Below are 24,571 nucleotides of genomic sequence, written 5' to 3' on the forward strand. Positions count from 1 at the left end.
CATTCTCTAGAAATAACTATGTTAACCCACAAGTAAAAGCATATAATGCCTTGTCCACAACATTGATCTTAATGTAAAAATCAAAATCAACAAGATGAACTTTAGACATTATATGAATAAGATGGAAACTAAACAACATGAAAATAAGTAAAAGTTAAAAAAGAGTCACCTGTAAATTCTCAAAGATCAACAGTACAGATACAAATAGAACAGAAGCACTAAAAAGAAGAGAATATAAAATTATTCATTGGGCATGTTAAATTATTTTAAACTATTTACATGAACTAACAAAAAAATCCAAATTTTGTCTCCTGGGAGAGACAGAAGTTTTGAAGTAGAAGGTAAGAACTTTCCCAAAATAAAAGAAAAAAGGAAAGCTCAGAGAACATAACAAAAGAGTAAGAAGGAGCCAGTTGGACAGATCCTAGTTACTTGGGAGGTGGAGATCAGGCAGACCAACTGAGGCAAAATGTTCATGAGATTCCATGTCACCCAATAATTGGACATGGTGATTATTCCCCCTATGATGAGACATAAACCACGTCAATGACAGTCCAGGTTGGCCTGAGCAAAACTCAAGACCCTATCTTTAAAATAAAAGGTGCAAAAAGGGTTAGCGGCATGACTCAAGAGATAGAACACTTGCCTAGCAAGCATAAGGCCCTAGTTTCAAAAACAAAAAGAGGAAAGAATGATAGAAAGGGTTAAACTGATCAGCATACATTGTACTCATAATCTGACTTGTTCACTTGAATCCCTTCAATATATCTACTTAACTTTAAAAAAAAAGCAGGAAAGAAAATGGTGGGTCTAGAGAAAAATTGAAAGGAGACAACAGAAAAAAGGAAGAGAGAAGAAAGAAAAGAGGAAAGTTTAGGCAGTTGTATAAATAAAAGATACTTTACATATTGTTTTCTATAGGGTTTTTTAAAAATAAACTATCCTTGGCATAGTTTGATATGCAAGAATTTCTATCAAGATTTTTCTAGTCACTATGGTTTAGTGAGTTTAGCACTAAATCTGTCTCCCTTAAGGTCTAACTGCCAATTTGGCAGTACTTGGGCAGTTATCACTCTCTGTCCACATCATTGCTTATCAAATGATCAGTAAGAACACTTCCTCCATTTAGGTATGCTTTTCATCTTTATTTCGTAGCCATGCCAGCATCAAGAATGGTTGTGATTTCACCAGGGGCAAAAATCACTCAAAAGAGAAGAATCTCTGATAAGATAGCATGGGTACAGAGAGCTAAGAAGCTGATCACAAAAAAGATGAGGCCTTAGAAGAATGACAAGACTCAAGGTACTTGAGAAAGCAGCAACCCTGATGAATGCTAGTGACCACACTAGTGACTACTAGCAGAGCAGCTGCAACTCTGCTGTGCTCTAAGACATTGCTACAAGGCTAGCCCAGAAATCTAATCTCGTGATTATTCAGTTACTCCTACATTGTTCTACAGTGTAATGGTAGATGAGAACTATCCCTTGTTCCTTCCCTACCAAGGCCAGTTGAGCCAAGGTTCTGAAATCCTAAAGTGCAGAATCTTCAGAGGTCATATCACAAGACCAAATTCTTCTCCCATTTCTAGGTTGCTACCCAGAGATCAATGAGACCCAATGTCAGTGAGCTGGACCATCACTACAAAACGTTTGACAGATCTACTATAGTCACCACATTAAAGGCTTTTACACACATCCATACTTTCTTCCTCTTGAGATGCATGTGTCCAGCATAGTGCTAGATTGGTGTGAGTGTCTCAGACCATCTTCTCGTCAACAATCAGGCTTTGCTGTTCCATCTACCTTACTCCATGTAACTCTGTCTGCATGTAGTTCTTGGGAACCTTTATTTTTTTCCCTCCCTGTAATTGTACTTTCACCACATTCATTCCTACTAGCCCAAATTACATATGTCCCCCTATCAGAGTTGAACTGTAAAATGGGGCTGTGTGTAAACCAAATGGACACGTCAATAGCCAGACTTAAGGTATCACTGTGCCCAGTATGTTACTGGAAAGGAAAAAATGGAAGCCACTATGGTTTCAGAAGAGTGACTGGGGAAAAAATGAACCAGAATAGTTGTTTGCCAAGGGAGCAAGGCATGAATGTAAGGGAGTAGAGGTAACCAACTCATAGGAGCTTAGTTAGCTACAAAGGTTTCTGAAACCACAGAGATATTTTCTTTGTCCACCTTGCTGCTTACATTCTGATACACTGTTTTACATATTGCATTTTCTTGTCAGATTTTTCTTTTTCTATTTGGGAAGGGGAACTAAAGGTTACAGTATTCATTAATGTGGAAATATTACAAGATATTTCTGGTTGTAACAAATGGATTTCTCCTGAATTATATGAGAACACGCACACATAAAGCATAATTTTACAAAATTACCAACATAATTTTACAAAAATTCCAATGGAGTTTTCCATTCTCAGGAATTAGATTACGATATTCATTTGTTGTGTGTGTTGCCCTTTGATGCTGCCTAGGACTTGCCTAATCATTTGGTGTGAGATCATTTCCTTTTACCATTTCTCTTTCATCAAAAGTAAAGGAAACTAGCATTGCTGTACACCCTCTTTGGGTTTTCAAAACAATTTCCATTTATAGTCTAAAATTAGCAGATTTTCATTGTAAGAACCTGCTTCTTTTTATAATCCCTAGAGTTTTGGCATAGAGTGGTTCATTTGTAAATCATCTGTTCTATGTGTCTCTCTGCTTAGTCTATGGAAATTTTCCACTGGGAAAAGGGAAAGGCCACAGAACTCTCACGTTCTCTATGGGTGGGCAGCAATGTGGACAGCAGGCAGTGTGGGAGCTGAGTGTATTTTGGCAGGGATCCAGGTTAGTAGACAGTTCTTGGCAGTTCAAGAGCTGCTGTGTATTTATCTGTGATTGAAAGATGTGTAAATCATTGATTTTGCAGAAGTACTCACCCACAGTAGTCACCTTGTAAAAATGATTCTATAGCTTTTATTTGACATTGTTCTTCTATAGACATATGGCCAAACCCTTGTGAAAATACCAACTTAAAACACAGCTGTGACACTTGCTTTTTATACGCTTGGAAAAACCATCTCATTGCTTTATCTGACAACTCACTCCCAAGATAGTTCTTGATTTTTCTTTCAAGTTTCGCCTTTCAAACTGAAGATTTAATAGAGAGGAGTAATCTTCATTTCTCTCATGAATGAGGATATTTTTCTAAATATCTAAATAGTGTTCATTATCATAATCGTTATGCATAGCAGACAAGAGGTTGGAACTTATTGGAAGATCATCTAGGATCCCTTATTCTTTCTTTACATCTAGATGTATAACTAAACCAAATAGTTTTCATTCATATCCTCATGTTGCTGTAAAGAAAAGTAAATATTTAATAAATTCAAAGATTTTAGGACAATATCTGGTGAGAAGAAAAGAACTGCAATTTATGTGTGTCCAAGTGTTACTTATAGAAAAAAATTAACACCTTATTGTATAACATTGACTTAGAAAAATCTTTTGCCAGAAAAGATAATTATAGATGTAAGATGATGCTAAAGATGCTCAAATTGAGCATAATAAAAGTTTCAATTACATACCACAAGCCAAGAGAACCAGTACTGTAATAGGGAAATTAGACAGCACTCCACCCTTGCAAATTTTTCCCAATCTATTTAATAAATTCCATCTTTAATACCCAGATCAGCTTTTCCCACATTCTTCTACTATGAGGCCTTGGCAGCTCACTGGAAGAAAGGCTTTATAAATGCCTCTATCTTGACTCTTCTCACAGAGTATCTACAAAAGACTACAATGACCAGTTCCAAAGCCATGGATAGATAGACTTAGCATCACAACAACCCAGAGTCCTCACTAAAGTAGCATTATGTCACTATTACTGAGCTATGCAGTGTGGTGCAATAAGAAGCTGAATAGTATTGCTATCTTTGGAAGTAAACTTTAACTCTCATTGTTCATTCATTTCTTCATTCCATCACTCAATTAAGATAGATTAAGCAAAGACAAATACTGAGATTTCCAGTTTCAGTAAGGAAACACAGTAGTATCATTATACTTATTTGGTAAAACTAAAACATGCTAGATTGACTTTTAATTGCTTGATCTAATAATGTAATAAAGAATTTCATGATCAAAACCTAAGGGAATGAGACTGAAAAAGATAAGTCAGGCTGGGCACTTTTGGCTCACACCTGTAGTCCTAGCTACTCAGGAGGATTGTGGTTTGAAGCCAGCCTGGGCAGGAAAGTGCATGAGACTCTTAAGTCCAATTAAACACACACACACACTCACACACACACACACAAATCCAGGAAAGTACATGAGACTCTTAAGTCCAATTAAACACATACACACACATACACACACACACACACACAAATCCAGAAGTAGAGCTGTGGCTCAGGTGGTAGAACACTAACCTTGAACACAAAAGCTCAAGCCTAATGCCTAGGCCCAGACTTCAAGCTTCAGGACTGGCAAAAAAAGAAAAGTAATTCAGGTACTCAAAACTTCCTTAACCTAACCTAAGACATTTGTCAATTTATAAAAAATTTCATCAAAACAGATTTGTTCTTTTATAAATAACTAGATCTGTCAAAACCTGATAAACATGCCCAAATTTCCTCCCTCAAAATTTGAAATTGAGAATTAGTGGATACTTCACATAAAATTAAACACAGCTCTAGAAAATTGATAAACTGGAAAATAGTAAAATAATAATAATTATTTTTATTATCCAGAGTAAATGACAAAATGTCAAAATGAAGGTAATATATAATATGAAGGTGAGGAAAATACAGTAAGCTGAAGCATTAATTAGAAAAAAATAAAATAAAGTCACTGTTTAGGGATATGATGAATTTCCACAATTAAGGAGAAATATCAATTCACAAATCCAGCAGTCCTAGCAAATCATTACCATGATAAAGAAACAAATCCAAATCTAGTCACATATCATAGTAAAACTGAAGAAAATAGAGATAAACAACAGTTTCTTTCCACAAGGTAAAAGCTGGTGTTAGGACAGAGAACACACACACACACACACACACACACACACACACACACACACACACACACACACACACACACACATACATATCTGCCTTACTTCTTACTTAATGGTTTTATCTTGTCTTGGTATTGCAAGATTATACTCTACACATCTACACATTTGCTTAGGAGAAAAATTACAATTTCACTTTTTAAATTAGCACAGGATACAATTGTAGGTCCCCAAAGAATGTCCAGCCCTCCTGGTCTCCTGCAGGTACAACAACAAATGAGCAACAGATGCAGATCTGAGAAACTAAGGAATACTTTATCAGAACTCAAGAGACAAAAGTATCTAATTTTCCTGCTAGTAATGCTAAGTAATATCCACCAAAAAAATTGCATGCGACCTTAAGGGATGTGAAGGGTAAACAAAGGAGGAGGCTGCAATGCTTGGTAAGAAATGTACGCATTATCCTGCCCATGTAATTGTAACCCCTCTGTACAGTATGTTCACAAAAAATAAAATAAAAAAATTGAATGCATATAACCATTTCTGAAGGAGCACAGAGACTGTGTTTATCTACTTAACAAGAAATATTTAATTCATTTTCTTTTTCTTAGCAGTACATATCTGATTTAACAAAAAATGCACATCCTTTAATTCCCAAATTAAAAATAAGTCTTATAATTCCAATACCTTAATGCCCAGAAAACTGTGCCACAAATAGCAAGCTGAAATACGTGACATATGGCATAATGAATTGCAGCATACGATGAATGTTTATCATTTTTCTACAACACCAGTCTTTCATGGGTAGCAGATGTATTGGATCTAGACATTTTCTAACTCCAGCTACAATCCTGACATCTACAAGAGTGTGTCATTTAGGATCTCTCCACCCTCTCTGGCCTGTTTCCTTACTAAAGTATTGGTGTAATAAACATGCATATGGCATAAAGTCAGAACCCACTTCTTTAAGACAATATCCCTTCCCAATTCTCTAGGATGTTTTCTGTATGTACCTTGGAATGCAATGCATTTTTTTGGATTAAAGTCCTAGCTCTCACACTGACTTAATGTAAAGTTAAATTTTATTTAGTTAAATTAATCTTTGTATAGGTTAGTTAAATTCTCCATGCCCTTGGTTACTCTTATCAAATGAAGATAATTATAGTATCCAGTTTTTATATTTGCTATAAATTTAACTGAGAATACAAATAATGGATATAAAAAAACATGCCATCAATACTTCCCAAGGCTATCTGCAAATTCAATGTGACACCTATCAATATTCCAACCTCATTCTTCAAGGAAATAGAAGAGGCAATCCAAAAATGCATATGGAACAATAAAAGACCCTGAATAGCAAAAATGATCCTCAACAGAAAGAACAGTGCTGGAGGAATATCAATAGCAAATTTCAAACACTACTACAAAGCCATAGAATCAAAACAGCTTAGTACTGGCACAAGAACAGACCTCAGGACCAATGGAATAGAATTGAAAACCCAGAAATGAACCTACAAACCTATTGCCATCTAATCTTCCATAAGGTAGCTAAAAAAAATAGAATGGAAGAAAGGCAGCCTCTTCACTAAATGGTGCTGGCAAAATTGGTTAACTACCTATAGAAAACTAAAGCTAGATCCTTATATATCACCCTGCATCAGAATCAACTCCAAATGGATCAAAGACTTCGGAGTCAAAGCAGACACTCTGAAAACATTACAGGATGGAATAGGAGAGACCCTAGGTCTCCTTGGCACAGGCCGAAATTTTCTTAATAGAGACCCAGAAACACAACGAATCAAAGAAAGGTTGGACAAATGGGATTGCATGAAACTGCAGAGCTTCTGCATGGCAAAGGACATAGCTAGCAAGATCAATAGAAAGCCTACGGATTGGGAGAAGATCTTCACTAGCCATACAACAGACAAGGGTCTCATATCTAAAATATACCTGGAACTCAAAAAATTAAATCCCCCAACAATAAATCTTTAAAGAAACAACTGCCCAATAAATAAGTGGGCTAAAGACTTAAAGAGAAACTTCTCTGAACAGGAAAGAAGGATGGCCAATAGACACATGAGGAAATGCTCAACCTCCCGAGCCATAAAAGAAATGCAAATCAAAACAACATTTAGATACCACTTCATCCCAGTTAGAATGGCTAGAATCAAGAACTCTACTAACAACAGATGCTGGAGGGGATGTGGACAGAAGGGAACCTTCCTGCATTGTTGGTCGGAGTGTAAACTTGTTCAACCACTTTGGAAAGCAGTATGGAGGTTCCTCAAAAGACTCTACATAGAGCTCCCCTATGACCCAGCAATCCCACATTTGGGCTTTTACCCAAATGTTCACAAACAAAACCACACTAAAGCTACCAGCATGACTATGTTTATTGCAGCATTATTTACCATAGTTAAGATATGGAACCAACCCAGATGCCCCTCAGTAGATGAATGGATCAAGAAAATGTGGTATATATACACAATGGAATTCTATGCCTCCATCAGAAAGAATGGCATTGCCCCATTTGTTAGGAAATGCAAAGACTTGGAAAAAATTATAGTAAGTGAAGTAAGCCAGGCCCAAAGAAACATAGGTCCCCTGGTTTCCCTTATTTGCAATAACTAGTATATGTCTAAGTCAAGCAGAAAAGGTCAGATAAGGTGATGTTAGGGAAATGAACCCCGAGATATGTATTCAAATGTTTTTTTCCTCTCATGCGATTGTTACTAACACATTTATAAGATTATTTCTTTGTTGCTTTGTATGTCCCTCACCCACGGTATAGTCCCTGCTTTCACTGTATTTGATGTTGTTATAATTTGTGGAAGGGAACGGGAAAAAGAAATTGTTTATATAGGGATACAGGTGGACCCATTGCAACAATGAGATGTACAAGTCATTATGTTGAAAACGAACTTTACAACTTTGGTGGGGGGGGGGGAGAATTGGGTGGGGAGTCATGGGGGGGGAGGATAGGAAAGGATGGGAAGGGGAAACAAAGTAGGAGGCTACAGTGCTTGATAAGAAATGTACTCATTGGGCTGGGAAGGTGGCTTCGTGGTAGAGCACTTGCCTGGCATGCATGAGGCCCTGGGTTTGATTCCTCAGCACCACATAAGAAAAAGAAAAAAAGCCGAAGTGGCGCTGTGGCTCAAGTGGTAGAGCACTAGCCTTGAGCTGAAGAGCTGAGGGATAGCACCCAGGCCCAGAGTTAGGCCCCACGACCAGAACCCCCCCCCCAAAAAAAAAGAAAAGAAAAAGAAATGTATTCATTATCTTGCCCATGTAATTGTAACCCCTCTTTACAGTATTTTCACAATTAAAAAAATGCCATCAGCAAATATATATAAAGTAAATTTAAGAACTGGCGTGGTTGGAATAACAGCATGAAATATTTTTAAAAAACTGATAAATTTAATTTTAAAACTTACTATAGCTGAGCGCAGGTAGCTCACAGCTGTAACCCAAACTACTCGGGAGGCTGAGTTCTGAGGATCATGGTCCAGTGCCAGCCCAGGCAGGAAAGTCTGTGAAATCCTTATCTCCAATTAACCATCAAAAAGCCAGAGGTAGAGCTGTGGCTAGAGTGGTAGAATGCTAGCCTTGAGCTGAGGGACATCACCCAAGCCCTGAGTTCAAGCCCCACACTTGGCACAGGCACACACACGTGAACACACACACACACACACACACACAATTTGTAATAATTTTTCTATCTTCGTTTCAACATCTCTTGCCTTTACTCCATATACCTGGTACCCATGTGTCTGAAGTACCTCTTACTATAATAATAGGAGGGTTTGTTACCAGTACTTTCTAGAATGTAGGATAGGCTGTAAGTCTAACCTCTGCTCATAGAGAGTTCCACTGTATTAATGCACATATCCTGTCAGGATTACCAGGCAAGCTACGTTAGCACTTGACATCCAATCTTCCAAGTTATGTTAATATACCAGCCTTTCATAATAGATAACATTAGAGCTTTTTGGAACTCATCCTTAATACATCAGCAAAGTTTTTAAAAATGGAGCAAACATATTTTCTAATCTCTAAACCTACATCAATGAATTAACAAATAGCTACTGGTACACAAACTATATAATATAATGGGCTGGGAAGGTGGCTCAATGGTAGAGTGCTTGCCTTGCATGCATGAAGCCCTGGGTTTGATTCGTCAGCACCACATAAGCAGAAAAAGTCGAGAAGTGGCACTGTGGCCCAAGTGGTAGAGTGCTAGCCTTGAGCTGAAGAGCTAAGAGACAGTGCCCAGGCCCAGAGTTCAGGCCCCATAACCAGGAAAACAACAAATATAATTTGAGATTCTATAGATAATTCAAAGACATATAGACTTCTTCTCTTCCTAGGGGATTTAGAATCTGATGTGGAAACAGACTGAACTCCAAGTATCTAAAAAAAAATGTTATCAGGCTAGGAAGGTGGCTCAGTGGTAGAGTGCTTGCTTTGCATGCCTGAGGCCCTGAGTTGGATTCCTCAGCACCACATAAGCAAAAAGAAAAAAGCTGGAAGTAGTGCTATGGCTCAAGTGGTAGAGGCTAGCCTTGAGCTGAAGAGCTGAGGGACAGCGCCCAGGCCCAGAGTTCAGGCCCCACGACCGGATCCAAAAAAAAAAAAAATGTTATCAATCCGATGTATTAATCTATCACACTAAATGAATAGTACAGATTACAGAAAGAAAGAAAGCATTATGGCTTATGTCTGGCAAAGGAACCCAGTCTGGAGGAATGAGTTTAAACAAGATTATGAAGGATATACTTAAAGAATTCTATGCAGCAAAGACTAGATATAGTTGGAATGCTTAAAATCAAATTATTGTTAAACAAATGAATGGTAGGGACTAATTGTGTAAGGCTACGCAAGTGCAAACTCCTACATGTTCAGCTAATAAATGTGATTTGTCCATTCAAAGAAGAGTTAATCATTCATTCATCCCATAATATGTAGCTGAATCTAATTCTGATTTGAATTATAGTGTATTCTTCCTAGGCTTATCTTGTTCCCCAGACAGTAACAAGCCCACTTCAGTTAAGTTGTCTTTATTCCTTCCAGAGTATCCAGATTAGAGCCTTATGCATAGTTAGCACTCAATAGTTGAATGTCAGATAAATGAAGTCAACAAAATGGTCTTTTATAAACAGGTAAAGGATTAGAGGCATAGGTCAAGTGGTAGAGCACCATCATGAGCAAGCAAGCCAAGCAAGCTATGAAACCCTGAGGTCCAACCCCTGTCCCAGAAATGAAAAAGAAAAGAGGTACAGATACCATTAATGAATATCCAATAAATTTAGACTTGAGTCACTAGACAGAAGTTCACACATCAGGAAACATATTCATATTTTTTCAATTATATCTAAGACCATTTGCACATGTAGCCCTCTTGAGTTAAATTGTGATGTTATGAAATGAATAGCAATAACTGGAAATGAAATATTTATATACATAAATAACTAAAAGTAAAACAGCTTCTTAAGTAAACATGGGAAAGAGGAATCCTCCACTGTCTGGGTGATCAAGAGACCTTAAAGGAAATGAAGAGGGTCAGAGGTGGAAGAATTGTGGGACAGAAATAGTAATGGACAGCAAGTGCTTGGTATATTTAGGGCCAACTCTTTTAGAGCCAAGCACCACACCACTGCTTTTCTTTTCTCTCTAAAGAACAAAGGTCCTGACTTTGTCTTTATATGTGCTCACTATAACTGTATTTACTCTTTTGAAAATTAACACATAAATCTAGCACTATAATTAGTTTGGGAAGTCAGGAGATGAGGCATGCTCTGCATAAAGCAAGTTATGTATGCTCAACCATTTGGCTGTACTCAGCTTCAAATCATTATGACTGAAAATGTTTAAGAACACGCAGTAAAGAATGGAATACTCAGATTTTATACAGGTTTTTGACCAACTTATTGATCTTTAAAGTAGTTTCTGGTATATGTAGATGGAGAAGCATTATCATGACATTTTTATAAAATAGACCTGAGTAATTCCTTTCCTTTGACAATGATCAAGTTGCCTTTCCTCTTTGCCTACCAGAGCTAAGAGTATTAACTGCACTAACACACGAATAGCACTCAGCATAATTTCTAACTCATGATAGATACTTAATATTTATTTTCTTCTTCTATTTATTCAAAAACAGGTAAAACATAAGTCAGCTAACTTATCACAGGTCATGAAGATTTGTGTTTTCCAAAGAGATGTTTTGCTGTCATCTAACTCTAAGCTCACTAAGTAAACATTATTCTGGATAATATTATTAAATTGCCTATTATAATTAAATTAAGTTATAATACAAATTATCTTTCATAATATATCATCTTTCATGCCTCTTTATAATATTTAGCTTTTGGGAATTCTATACATTCTAGATAGATGTCAAATGCATGATCTTGTATCATGAACATCATCATTCTAGAACCTTAGGTCACCCTTATGGAATTAAAATAGCAAGGAGAAACTCCAGCTTGTATTGTGTTTAACTCTATATGAGAAATAATGGGAATGTCTAATGAAAGCCAAGTATCTCTATTACCACCCACAGATCCCATATAGATATGAAGAACAGTGGATTAAACATCACCCTAGTCTTGGTATCTAATAAAAGTAAATGTGGATTATTAGTTCTTATAGCAATTTATGATTGTTTATTATAATTGCTTCTTATAGTTTTGGTATCTAATATAGAAACTAAATGTGGATGATTGGTTCTTACAGCAATTGATTCCTAGCAATTTGTAACTGAAATTTACCAAAACGAGAACTGTAGGACAAATTTCTACCAGGAAAACAGTCTTCTTCTTCTACTTTGACTTTTGTAGGACTTAGTGTACTACCCATAGTATATATACCATCAGTATAGTATATACTTACATAATTATATAGCCAGCAATTATACTATCATAACTCTGAATGTCAGAAGTCTAATTGTTATCTAGTTAGTCATTCATATTATAGATGGCTTTTATAGATTGATGGTTTTAAATAAACAACTCCTTAGGAAGTAAGTTATATTGCCTCTGGTCATTTATGTAATTGTTTAGATGCTGCATTTTCTTCCACAACACAGCCTATAACTTTACCAGGTCACAGATCTTAAGTGTAATTATTCATAATATTGTATAGTAAGAACTCCCATCTATTATATTGAATAAGCAACCTGAGATATATTCTATTAAATTGCAAAACTTTAAGTTCTAAATTATATTCAGTTATTAATGGAAACAACATAAGAATTCCCCTTCCCTGGGCTGGGAAGGTGGCTCAGTGGTAGAGTGCTTGCTTTGCACACATGAGGCCCTGGGTTTGATTCCTCAGCACCACATAAGCAAAAAGAAAATAAAACCAGAAGTGGTGCTGTGGCTCAAGTGGTAGAGCACTAGCCTTGAGCTGAAGAGCTGAGGGACAGCGCCCAGGCCCAGAGTTCAGGCCCCATGACCGGACACCCCCCCAAAAAAAAGAATTCCCCTTCCTACTTGTATTTGTAATAGTGCATTCAAATACAACTGTCTAACACAGTGTATGCTCAGGCTGAGCAAACTGTGGGTTATATGGGAGATTCCCTCCTTCCTTTCTCTCTCTGTCTCTCTGTCACTCTCTGTCTCTCTGTCTCTCTCTGTCTCTTTGTCTCACTGTCTCTCTGTTTCTCTCTCTGTCTCTGTCTCTGTGTCTCAATCTCTGTCTGTCTGTCTGTCTGTCTGTCTGTCTGTCTCTCTCTCTCTCTCTCTCTCTCTCTCTCTCTCTCCCTTTTCTGACTCAGTTGTTTGGTGCATGCTGTGTGAGGGAGGAAGTGGTGCTTAGTTGATGTGTGGTGAGAAGAAGAAAGTACTGATTTGCAAATAAATAACAGAAATTCCTTCCTAACAAAAGAAGTGAACAGCAGACGTGAACTCTCGGGCTGGACTTGGAATAGATAAGCAGAGCACAGTTCTGTAAGAAAGACCTTGATTTCTGGATGACAAACGTGTCTGTTAGTCACCAATGAGAGATAATCCCTAGGTGGGAACAAATCTCAATTTTACGTGCATCCCTACTGCCACTGAAATTCAAACCTCTGAAGATGTGGGCTTCTCTCCTGCAGGTGAGGACTGCAACAAAAAAATGAAATCCCTGTGCGGTTACTCATATCTGAAAGGCACAATTGAAATATTGTGCAGGCCTGTTAAAGAAGCAGGCAGTCTTTTTCTGCAGAAAACTAGGGGCTTCGTCCATGAAGAATACCTGCTTTGAAATATTCATCCTGAAATTAAGAATGCAAAGACTTCCTCTATAGAACATGAACACCAAGCCAAACTCAAAGAGCAAATTTCAATTGCAATGTCTGAAACCTCTTGTGTGACTTTACATAATGCCTAGTATGGAATGAACAACTATGCACTACATGATTCTAAAAAGGTTTAACATGATTCCAAAGTGAAAGGAGATTGCTGGAGAAAGTACAGAAGATGAGAAATTGCTGAAAATTAACTGTCTCAAAATCCAGCCTTCCCTGAGTTCAATAATGAACTCTTTCCCCTCACAAAGTAAAGCTTTCCCAATTCATTTCTAAGTTTCTGGAGCCTTCGAATAATTAAGCTATAGCTAATTTAGGAAAAAGGTAATAATAATAATCACATCATTCAAATGTTTTTTTTGTTGGTCATGGGGCCTGAACTCTGGGCCTGGGCTGTCCCTCAGCTCTTCAGCTCAAGGCTAGCACTCTACCACTTGAGCCACAGTGCCACTTCTGACTTTTTCTGCTTATGTGGTGCTGAGAAATCGAACCCAGGGCCTTGTGCATGCAAGGCAAGCACTCTACCACTGAGCCACCTTCCCAGCCCCTTATTCAAAAGTTTTTTGAAGCATGTTTTTCATAGGACCGGAAGCAATACCATAATGGAAAGTTAAGGCAAGCATCTGCCCTCCTCTCTCTCCCTCCCTCTCTGTCTATCTCTGTTTTTCTCTCCTAGCATTACCAGGGTTTAACCTCAGGGCCTCATCCTTGCTAGACAGATGTTTTGAACCATGTTTCCAGCCTAAAAGTTAATTCTTTAATCTAGGTTTTTTTTTTCTTATGTCTACTTCCAAATTTTAACTAATTACATAAAATTCCTAATCTTCATCACTTATTTTAAACTTATATTGTATTTGTTGTTGTTGTTTTTTCCCCACTAATGGGAGTTTGGTATACTGTGAGTTCTCCAGAAAAAAAAGTCCAATAGATAGATAGATAGATAGATAGATATAATAAATACAGGTAATAATATACACACACATATATATATATAAAAAATATGTGTGTGTGTGTGTGTGTGTGTGTGTATATATATATGTGTGTCAGGCCAGCTGACCAGAGACCCTGGAAAGAGCCAATGTAAGCCCTTCAAGTTCAAGGGCCATAAGCTGGAAGGATTCTTCATCTTTAGTGATGTCAATCTTTTTCTATTAAGGCCTTCTAGTGATTCCTTATGGCCTATCCGAATAATGGAGTGTAATCTTTAGTCAAGGTCTACTGATTTAAATGTTATTCTCATCTAAAGTCCATTCAAAGAAACAACTATAGCATAATGTTTGGCCAAATAACTGTATACTGTGTTTCTGGCTTTTAATAAAATTAACCATCATACTTAGAGATCTAGATGCCTTCTTGAGGTTATACTTCCATTTCTATTTTACTCTTTTTTAAATCTCTTCTTTTGGGGGTGTTTAAGGAGTGTACATCCCTGGCCTTAGGGATGAATTTGTACTTAAAAATTATGATACATGTTATACTTCACATGATATTTTGAAAGGCTCAATGTCAGTTACAGTTACAACCAAAAAACCCTGTTACTAATATCTTCTGAATGAGAATTTTCATAATCTTGTTCCTGGAGTCTAGTTCAAGAATTTTTGAAGAATCATATTTTTATATCACATACCTCGTCTTTAAGATACAATCTAATGATGCAATTTTTAAAATTTTTATTAGTTTCTTCCAAGATATCTTGTAACTTATAAAATTGGGATCTCTTTTTGTTTTATGGTTCAACTTTTTCCTTCTTTTTTTATATACTGTTTCAGGACCCCATTTTTTCTGTTTTTAAAAAAACTACTTTTTCTGTAATGGCTCTCAATTCTCATGGTTTCTAACCATCTTTGAATTATCACAATAATTATATTTGATTAATCAGTGCATTAATGTGGTTCTTACCAATGATATGATTAATTAAATTATATAAAATTAATCCCATTTTGAAACTTCTAGAGTAATTTAGGTGTGTGTAGACACATTCACACGACAGAGCGGTCTTCAGAACTTACTCTGTCCAGTGCTAGTCATTCTGTAGGTATGGGGTTATCTTCTAAACCTCAAATTTATAACAGCATGAAGGATGGGTCCCTGGAAATATTAGAATTCTTGGAAATCAAAGATCATCCACACCTAAGAATTTAGAGTGAAAAGAGCTTATATATTCCAAACTTCACATCCTCCCATGAGCCAACTAAACCCAGAAAATGAAAGAGCTGAGTATAAGGTATAGGTTCTATATCTTAGAATTAGGAGCCAAGAATGAGAGGCATGTCCTTCATTCTGTTTCTGAGTTGAAGACTGGCAAGTTTGTTAAATAGGTGGTACCATTGACTCTTTTTTTTTTTTTTGGTCCGGTCGTGGGGCCTCAACTCTGGGCCTGGGCGCTGTCCCACAGCTCTTTAGCTCAAGGCTAGCGCTCTACCACTTGAGCCACAGTGCCACTTCCAGTTTTTTTCTTTTTGCTTATGTGGTGCTGAGGAATCGAACCCAGGGCCTTGAGCATGCAAGGCAAGCACTCTACCACTGAGCCACCTTCCCAGCCATCATTGACTCTTTAAAAGGACAATTTTATGCCTTTTAGAGATGTGCCTAATGAACCAGCTTTCCAATAATTTCACGTACTTCAAAACAAAAAACTAATCAAATATGTGCCAAAGGTAAAGAGAGAAAACATGAATCTGAAACCTTTCTTACCAGTGTTTTGCTAATTATATATTGCTTTCAAGACTGTTTTCTCTTTGGAGAAATGAAACTAATGAGTTATACCTGATTAGGTTTTCTCTGGCATTTATCAGCTATTAAATGTAACAGCCATATAATACATACATTAAAAAAAAATGAAAGCTAAGTAAGTATGTGTTGATCACTTTGGGAATTAGATCATTTCATGTAAAAAGTTACAATACTCTTATAAAAAAATAGACAATCGTATATGAATTTCAGTAGAATGTTCGTGTAATCTTAGATACCAAATACATCACTTTCAAAGAAGCTTCTGCAGAAGCAAAGAGTTATATGTGTGTATTTTGTTGTTGTTGTTGTTCGTGGGGCTTGAACTCAGACCGTAGGCACTATCCCTGAGCTTTCTCACTCAAGGCTAGCGCTCTACCACTTTGAGCCAATTCCAGTTTTCTGGTGGTTAATTGTAGTCATGGACTTCCCTGCCAGGAAGGTTGAACTGCAATCCTCTGATCTCAGCCTCATAAGTAGTTTTCATTACAGGCATGAACCAACCAGCACTTGGCAATTTTTTAAATGTTAAGTATTTTAATTGGTCCTTAGCTGTAGATAAATACCTTGCATGTTTTATAGATAAATATGATATACTAAACCAGTCCCCATGACTCAGGAGACAGAAGCTGGAGGATGGCTATCTGAAGGCTAAAAATTACTAAGACCTTTTCTTTCAAAGACAAAATGTTAAAATGGAGGGGAGGCAGGTCACAGAGCTGGGGGCATAACTCAAATGGAATAGTGCTTGCGTATCAAGTGTGAGGTCTTAGGTTCACCAAAAAAAATATGTGTGACATACTACTGGTAATGATCATTATTTCATTAGTCTCATGTTGCCAAAAGCATAAAAACCCCATTGGAATATGATAACTCAAAGGACTCCACCACAAAACATGGGGTCCATTGTGGTAGATATAATAGTTATTCATCTTAATAGTAATGACTTTCTACTCTCTTCTCTTAGCCACTTAATCTCCTATCCGTACTCTGCTTAGATGCCATGAACTCCATTGTGTCCTCCCCAAATTCATATGTTGAAGCACTTGGGATTATATTTGGATATAGGGTTTCTTTTAAGATTCCATGAGATCACAAGGATGGGACTCTGCTCCAACCTGGGTGCTCTCCTTCATATATAAAGAGGCTAAAACACAAAAGAGGAAAAGACAATTGTGGATGCAACAAAAGGCAGCAATAGGCAAGACAAAGAGTCAGGCCTTGGAAGAAACCAATGCTTACAGCACACCTTAGATCTCCAGTGTCTAGTCTCTAGAAGTATGAGAAAGAAAGTTCACAACCACCCGGCTGTCAGATTAATACACTAGGAATGAACCGAATTCTTTACCACAGCAACCTCTTCTTCAAGCTTTAACTTGGGAAAAAGGGAACGGGGAGGGGTAGAGAAATTGAGGATGTGAGTGTGGGTGTGTACCAGTTTTAGGACTTGAATTCAGGGCCTGGGTACTATCCCTGAGCTTTTTTGCTCAAGGCTACTGCTCCACCACAGCTCCACTTCTATTTTGGTGGTTAATTGGAGATAAGAGTCCCAAAGAATTTCCTTTCTGGGCTAACTTTGAATCACAGTCCTCAGATGGCCTCTGCCTGAGTAGCTAGGATTACAGGTAGGAGCCACCAGTGCCTGGCTTTTTTTTTTTTTTTTTTTTTTTTAAGTAAGATCTCATCATATAGTTTAGGCTGAGGTCAAACCTGAGATCCTCTGTACCCCAAGTGCTGGGATTCAGTGTGTGTACCAGACCAGCTTTCCCCTCCCAAAACCCTACTCACTCTGCTCCTTAAGAATCCAAATCCTGTTCTTTTTAATGTACTTATAATGATTTTTTTGTTTTTGTTTTTGTATGTTCTTCCCCCATGGTTTTTGCTGTATTTGCCTCTTGTATATATATTTCTCTGATTTGGGGAGGGAAAGGGAAATAACAAAATGCTGAAGTAAGAATACAGGATGACCCACTGTAACAATGAGATGTACAAGACACTATGTTGAAAATGAACTTTACAACTTTCGGGGGGGGGGGGGAGCGAGGAGTTGGGGAAGTGGAGAGGAAAGGGATAGTAGAGGAAAAATAAGGAGGGGGTAACAATGCTCAACTGGAAATAGACTCATTACCTTGCTCATGTAACTATAACCCCTCTGTATAGTATCTTTACAATAAAAAATATATTAATAGTAAACAAAACCAAAAAAAATCCAAGTGGTAGCCAGAAACCAGTGGCTCACTCCTGTAATCCTAGCTACTCAGGAAGCTGAGATCTAAAGATCACGGTTCAAAGCCCAGGCAGGAAAGTCTGTGAAACTCTTATCTCCAATAAACCACTCTGAAAACTGGAAGTGGCGCTGTGTTCAAGAGGTAGAGCATTGAGATGAAGAACTAAGGGATAGAGCTCAAGCCCAGAGTTCAAGCCCCACAACTGACAGAAAATAGAATCTAAGTCCTGGGGCTGGGAATATGGCTTAGTGGTAGAGTGCTTGCTTAACATGCATGAAACCCTGGGTTTGATTGCTCAGTACCACATAAACAGAAAAGGCCAGAAGTGATGCTGTGGCTTAAGTGATAAGAGTGTTAGCCTTGAGCAAAAGAAGCCCAAGGACAATGTCCAGACCAGGACTGGCAAAAAAAAAAAAAAAAATCCAAGTCCTGAATGTTATTTTTCTCCCCTTATTTTGGGCTTTTCCTTGATATCCCCAGCAGTCCATAAGAGAAGTCTAACCAATAGAAAGTTCCTACATTTTTCAAGTGGAAGCTTACAACCCATTCTACAAGAAAAACATGAGTGACGCCTCTGTCTGCCCCTTTCAACTCCGACCATTATCCTTAACTTAGCTTGCTTTTTTTTTTTTAAATCCCTACTGTTCTTGGCTATAAAACTCCAAACCTGAATTGATAGAACTGTTTCATTTCACCTAACACTTCCTCTGCCACACACGGTTGAGGAAAAAATCAAGCAAGTTTCATTTGGTGTCTCCACTGATTCCTGCTGCCCATGTTTCTGTGCCATTTCTTCTCCCATTTTCCTCAATTTCAAACATTTCACTTCTTTTCATCAGACTCCCTAAACATCATCACCCAAGACTTCAGCAATATCTTTTCCTCCTGCTTCCCTGGGAGAAATTCAGACACCACAATTTATCTCATTTGCAGGAGCAAACTTTTCCATTCCATTCCTGCTTCTTAAAAGACTTCTTTAAAAGCATTTGATTTCCTCTCTCTCCTGTCTTGCTAACTTTTAACATACTTTTATTTTCTCTTATTCTAAACAAGAGCCTTTCAATAACAACAAAAAATTAACAGGGAAAAAAATCCCTCCACCTCTGCTTCTAGGTGCCAAACCTATTCTTTCCCCTCCCTCATAACCACAGTCTATAGGAGATGCCTGTACCCACTCTCTTCAACTTACCTCATAATCACAATACCTCTCTTTATTACCGGCCATTGGTACTGCCATTCCACCAATCAGAGGTCAAAAAACTTTCTCAGACAGGCCCTCTTACGCTTTACAAACCATATGGCTTCTGTGATAACTACTCAGATTTGTCATTATCGTGTAAAGACAGGCATAGACGACACGTAAACAAATGATTCTGGCTGTCTTCCCAAAAAATGTGTATGGCATCTCAAATTTTAATTTAATATTATTTGCATAGATGACAAAATATTTATGGATCCTGATTTTTTTTTAAAGCCTTGAGTTCTTCTACCTGGAGTTTTTCTAGATACCTAGGTACTTCATTTTCATTATCCCTGTCCTTCTTTCCTAACCCCCCCCATCTTATTTTCACACACATACACACACACACACACACACACACACACAGAGGCACACATACCATTACTGTTGAGTCTTCCTTCAACCTCGACTTCCTCTACATTCTCTTACCTTTCTTTACAACCTAAGATGTTAACCATACCTACGCTCACATCTGGGTTTACTTCCCCATGGCTTCCCATTAGGATTTCTTTCTAGTAACAGACCCAGGGTGGAAATATCATCCAACTATTGTGAGCCTGTGGGTGCTTTACTGCCTTTTGTTGACTTATTTTGCCACGTTCACATCCATAGAAATGGCCTTTACAGGACGCCCCCTGTAGTTATCCCTTTGAAAATACCATCTGGTTCCTATCAAACATGAAGTATGAAACTCACATAATCCTGGGTCCAGCCCAATCTAATGCAATACAGTTCACCCCTGATGCAGCTTAATTACCCATCAGATAGTGAGTCTTTAGTGACCTAGGTAGCCTTCAGGTTAAAATCTGCAACCCTAAGAGTCACTCCCAGAACCCTCCATGTCTATTGACATATCTTCAGCTTCTACATCATTGTTTTCCTCCCATAAACAGGAAAGGTTTTGCTGTTTCTCAAACTGTGCTATTCACTCACTCTGGTCTCTATGTTCTGTCTCTTCTCAATGGAATCCTTTACTTCGTCTCTTTAGCTAAGCAACTCTACTGTGTCAGAATTTAGCTCAAATTGTCCCTGTTCTTGGACATGTGTTTTTTTTTTTAAATTAGACTCTAATAGTAACTATAGATCAATGTTTGTCTCCCCTTCCCCAAAATGGCATGTCATAAGGACAAGAAACGTGCCTTATTTTACTTTGTCAATTCCAGTTGCAAAGCACGGAGACTGGCTTCTTCTGTTAGAGAAAGACTCTGACTCTCTCCCCCCCTCTCTTTTTCCCTCTCTCTCCCTCTCTCTCTCACTCTGTCTCTCTCCCCCTCTACCCTATCATTAGCCCTATCTCAAAGCCCTAATCTAGAACCATGAATCCTTAGTCTTATTTTGTATGAAAGTAAAATGACTATATATTAGGTCAGAATCTAAGGAACTGTGGTAGAAAGATAACTGTGGAGGTCATATTTTCAGTAGCCACTCCTCTTGCAGTGGGCTGATTGACCTCCTTCAGGGCACATGTCTGAGCATAGGAGTGTGAGAGGAGCGATGAAAGGGTATTTCCAACAGCACTGAACAGCTAGTCATGCACTGGAAACACATCCTTCAGCTGCTGTGTCTAAGGATTTTATGGAGTATTTGTTAATGTTTGTTACCTTCTGGCCTTTAGGAGACTAGAAAGTCCAAGTTCATAGGTGGGAAGGAGGCGAGATACTTCCAAAAAATTCTGATTCTCTCCTGTTGTCACCTTGTTCCTTCTCTTCACTTCTAAACTTAACAGAGATGCAGGATAAGTGCATGGTCAGAGAGACAGAGAGAAGCTGAAGTTCACTAGTAATAGCATATTATTTTCATTTCTGAGTGATTGAATCTAATTGTCCAAATTTGCTCGTTTTTAAAAAGAGCATTGTCTTCTGCATCAAATATCCTGTTCCTCCCAGCCCCAATTGGGCAGTGAAGATGGACAGGGCAACCACCCCCAGCCCTATCACTTTTGCTCACTTAGAGCCCCCAATACACATGGTTTTCATTTGTAAATCACCATGGTAATGAGCATGGCATAATAACACATAGCAGTGAATAGAGAAAATAGCCTGACACTGAAAAATGAATAATGAGGAAGTAAGAATTATACTCACTACTCCCATTTAAATTCTTCAAAACAAATAAATACATTTGTGCTTGCTTGAATCCGTGGGTGTTTATCCTCTGCCTAGAAAGAATAAAAGTGAAATAATTAATAGAGGGAGAAAGAAATGGATGTATGGATTCAAATAAAGTCCTAAAAATAAGAAAGATGCTCTGAGGAGTAATGAGGAAATAAGCCATTCATACACAAATGTTACTATACACCTTCAGTCAGAACACAAACTGAATTACAATGTTTTGTTTTTACATTACAAATGAGGCAAGCTTTTAACAAAGAAAAAAAAAAACAATCCCCAACAGGTTAAATGTGAAAAGTAGAGATGAAAGTGGAGATACACATGCTTAAGAAATGGTTAACAGCATTTTGTCAGTTCATCCTTGACAGTCTTAATGTAGGGAAAGTCTTGCTTTCAGTATTTTGGCCATTACACTGATAAAAACACTAACAGGGGCTCTCACACAGCACCTTAAAAGCCTGTCTTATCCTTGGGCTTTCTGCAGCCAATGAAAGTTTGTCACGATGATGTAATGCTCCTGAGTTGTGCTTCAGCGCAGAGTATGTGGTCACCGGGTCTCGTGCCTGTGAGCTAGGTAAGTTTCTGGCTCATATCTTTCTTTCCAGCCTGCTCCCGGCTTAAACTAATTTCGGCAGACAGATCATTTGTTTCTGTTCTATTTTACTATCTCTGAACAATTTTGTCCTTTGGAAACGTGGGCTGGGTTATTATAGAATTGTGAAGGCAGCTGGTAAACAACACTGGGATCGTGCAGTCAGTTCTCCTGTGTGATTAGTCTGAAGGCTTTTACTCCTCAGCAATTTATCTTCACTTCAGAAGAAAAGGGCAGCAAGCAGTGATTTGTTTTATTTGTTAAGGGAGCTCTAGTCATTTGGCAAACAAGTTTTACTAGGAAGGGATTTTCAGGGAGAATGGAATAGATTCCTTTTTGGAAGGTTGACACTGAATTTCACTGATAGCCTTCAGTGAGTCCCACTGTACTTGTAAGCAGTGGAATAAAGTTTCAATGTTTATTATAAACCGATAATATAGGAACTGCTTCACAGAGTTTAAATCTGAAAGAGGAGAGAGAGAGACTATTTCATTTTCAAGTCTTAATGAAGTGGAAGACAATTTCAAAAAGAAAAAAATCAGCGATTTCATGACTGAGCCTCAGTGGTCTGAGCAGTATTAGGTTAAATTTAAGTAAATAATCCATTTCCAATTTGTGAGTGTGCAGGTGTTTGATTATCCATGAACAACTTTCAGATTTCTATCACAATTTTAAAATATGTACTAGGTAACCAGCATAACCAATGGAAATGTAGCTTTTCGTTTTCCCTCCCTGAGACCCTCTGCAGATGTGGAGGTTTTCCTGGTATCCATCAAGCTGTGTATTCTTAGAACCACAGAGAGCAGAAAACAGTTATCCAGCTAGAACAAGATTTTGACAATAATATACTCCAAATTTCTACTGGGGAAAAGAGAAGGAGGAGTAGAAGGAAAAGTTCAGTTGTGCCCTGCCAGATCTATTGACTGAGCTACCCAGATTATTTCTACTCTGTCACCTTAATTCAACAGACAGACACAGACTTGGTAGGTCATCTAAAACCCATATGCAGAAGGTAAATGCTGCAATGAGGAGTGACACACACCGTTGTACAATTCCTCCCAAGAAAAAGAACAGTTTCTTGTTTTGTAGAACTTAATGTCTGTTAGAAACTAATGCATGCGGGTTTATCAAGACCTTCTTCACTTCCTAGGTCAAAGGTCACTCTTAGCTCTCAGCTGAAAAGTAGACATCACTTTCCACTGCATTTTCATTGGCTGGTTGGAACCATGAACTTGGCTATTTCCTTCCCATGGTTAACAGACACTTCTCTCCTTACATAAAGGTATTCACTTCTCTTTATTCCACAGTTATTCATTGCCATCTCAGGTTGTTAACATCGATACCAAATAGTCCATACTAAAATAAACCACATTTAAATTTAAAAATATTAGTCAGCATACTGTAAACCTGACTCTTTTTTTTTCTAATCACAATTTTGCATGTATTACTTTAGTATAATAATTGGTACCCAAAGGAATTAAAAGATAAAATTCTCTATTTCATTCACATCCCGTGCTTTGCTTTCTATATCATAAGTGCTGGACCTCACAATGTGGCTGAAGGATGGAGTGAATGAAAGAGTAATGCTTTAGAACAACTGATAGCAAAAACATTTCCACAAAAGGCAAAGAGAGCAAATAAGGTGGACAGCCAGGAAAGCAATAATAGATGGCCTGATTTTCTCACATGCAATTATTTGTCCTTGGGAACCTTCATCTGCAATCCTATGTGTTTGTCATAGAACTGTGGTGCTGCTTGCTGAGCTCACTAGGCTTTGGCTCCCAGTGCCCACAGTGCAGATCTTGGGACGAAAGGGGATCAGGATGGAGTAAAACACAACTCCTCAGTCTATAAGTTGGCCTTTGAGGAATGTGTTGGGGTTATAATTGCTCTAGGAAACCTTTGTGGTCTCACTCTGAGATCAGCTATGCAGAAAAGTTTAAGAATTTTGAGAACAATGTTTTGTAAGGCAGATATTTCTTCGTGATCAATCTGGGGGCTCTGAGCCCTGATTGGTACCTTCATATGATTCATCCTGAAGATAGCGCAGGGCTCAGAAAAGATAATCACAGTAAATCTCATTGTACTCATGGGATAGAAGGTCACAGAAAATAAGTTTTGGTCAGAGAAAATCTATTGTAGTACTCCATTAATGTCACTAGTTGGTGTTTTGACAAAGTTATTCAATTTTTAAGAACTACCTTTTTAAAAGATCTTTGAAAAGTTTGCAGTCTTTTAAGATATTATTTATATATTTCACTTTCTATTTCATGAAAAGGTTGTTTTTATTAAGTAGTAGCATCTTTCATAAATAGAAATGGCATGAGATCATTTCATTCTTAATCCATTTACATAACAGGGAGATA

The 24,571-nt window shown here is 37.8% G+C and overlaps 1 protein-coding gene and 1 long non-coding RNA gene across 3 annotated transcripts in view; one reads left to right on the plus strand and one right to left on the minus strand.

Moving 5' to 3' along the window:
• The window catches only part of LOC138814048 (Krueppel-like factor 12), a 708,935-nt gene that overhangs the window by 151,299 nt on the left and 533,065 nt on the right, over nucleotides 1-24,571 (plus strand). Inside the window, exon 1 of one of the 2 annotated variants that reach the window (XM_070002822.1) lies at nucleotides 22,164-22,187. The exons of the other annotated variant lie outside the window; for it this stretch is intronic. The gene's annotated coding sequence lies outside the window, so the exon portion shown is untranslated. Of the gene's footprint in view, nucleotides 1-22,163; nucleotides 22,188-24,571 lie in introns of those variants that run through there. 2 annotated transcript variants of the gene reach the window in all.
• The window catches only part of LOC138814050 (uncharacterized), an 89,134-nt gene that overhangs the window by 46,782 nt on the left and 17,781 nt on the right, over nucleotides 1-24,571 (minus strand). The window contains exons 2-3 of the long non-coding RNA XR_011367891.1: nucleotides 21,587-21,660; nucleotides 21,104-21,215 (exon numbers count right to left, since the gene is read on the minus strand). This is a non-coding gene — a long non-coding RNA (uncharacterized lncRNA). The remainder of the gene's footprint in view (nucleotides 1-21,103; nucleotides 21,216-21,586; nucleotides 21,661-24,571) is intronic.

This window comes from Dipodomys merriami, unplaced genomic scaffold (assembly GCF_024711535.1).
Source record: "Dipodomys merriami isolate MVZ:Mamm:240054 unplaced genomic scaffold, mDipMer1.0.p SCAF_6, whole genome shotgun sequence".
Taxonomy (NCBI): domain Eukaryota; kingdom Metazoa; phylum Chordata; class Mammalia; order Rodentia; family Heteromyidae; genus Dipodomys; species Dipodomys merriami.